The sequence below is a fragment of the Populus euphratica genome, unplaced genomic scaffold (genome assembly GCF_000495115.2).
Source record: "Populus euphratica unplaced genomic scaffold, PopEup_1.0 scaffold155.1, whole genome shotgun sequence".
NCBI lineage: Eukaryota > Viridiplantae > Streptophyta > Magnoliopsida > Malpighiales > Salicaceae > Populus > Populus euphratica.
In genome coordinates this window covers 21449-22952 of record NW_011499929.1, presented here as the reverse complement: position 1 = coordinate 22952, position 1504 = coordinate 21449, and positions in this window count along the sequence as shown.

Below are 1504 nucleotides of genomic sequence, written 5' to 3'. Positions count from 1 at the left end.
ACAAAACAAAAAAAGAATAATTTAGTTTTTATTTGATTAGGAGAAATAAAGATTTTATTGGAGTCGTCATCTAGTAATTTGAGGGAACTAGAAATCCAAAATTAGACACTGGTCCCAGAGATTCGGGTACTAGGTTAGTTATGATTAAGGGAAGGTAGACACCACCCTTAAAACATCCTTTCAGAGAAAGGTTACCTTTACTTATGTGTTTTTTCTTATTTTGATTCAAATGCTATTATATTTTGAGCTTATTTGTAAATTTTTTAATATGGTTAACGTCGGTCCCTAAAAATAGGAGACGCGTTAAAAATGACATCAGTCCCTAAAATTAGGAGACTTTTTCTAAAATGTCGACGTTTATCCCTAAAAAGGAGAGTTACGTCTGATTTACCAAGATAAATAATAATGGACATAATCCATATTTGGTATTTAAATTTTTGGCATCGGTCCTTTTCTATAAATAAAAGAGACGTGTCGACAAATAATATTTATTTTATAAAATAAAAATCATTTGATATCATTGACAAATAGATATATCAATTCTTGAAAATTGGGTTTTTGACCCATGAACAGTGATATGATAAAATGGGTGTTAAACCCGCGTCGTTATTTGTTTTGGTTTATTTTTGTTTTTTTTTACATGCAAAAATTTACAAGTATTTATATATATAAATATCAAAAAATACCATAAAATATCATAAAAAATTACCTGAGTACCCCTGTGTAGGTAAAAGACTGAAATACCCTCGGATTTGTCGAAAATTTACGAAAATGCCACTGGCGGCGCGTGTGGCTCACGCGCGGTTACTGTTGACGGCGGCGAAATTTTCCGGTGAGATTCCGGCCAAAAGATGGTCGATTCTGGTAGATCTGAGGACGAGGATTCTGATGGTGGTGGTCTCGTTGGCCGTTGATGGCTGAGGAGGGAGAATCGACGACTTGAAGGTTGATTGGCCGATGACGGTCGCGGCCTTTTTCCGGCCAAAATCGCCGATGAAAAAGTGTAAAACGACCAGGGTTTTGCTTCAGAGGAGGCGATGCACGTTTCTGTGGCGGTTTCACGGCTTGAAACGGCCGGAAATGGGAGATCGGCTGAGAGAGAGGGAATCGCCGGCGAGAGGAGAGAGAAGCTCTGGGTCGTGCTATGGTGTGGACGAGTGTATGGTGCGCTCGTGCGTCTGAAGGCTGGGCACCGTTGGATCTCGGATGAACAGATCGTGCGGCGGCAATTCGTTTGATCTTCAAGTTGATCGGATGATCAGGATTGAATGGGCTACGATCTGGTGCAGCGCGGTGTATCGAGTGCTTGGTACACCTGCTGACGTGGCGCAACCGAATCGAAGGGCAGATTATTTGAACGGCTGAGATTGATTTGAGTTTTAATCTGGTGTGGTAAAGCCTATTGTATCCTACGAAATCAAAGGCTCAGATCTAAATACTATTAGATCTAATGGTTGGGATATTTTTGGTATTTTTCAATTTATTAAAAAAAAATTTAATATCT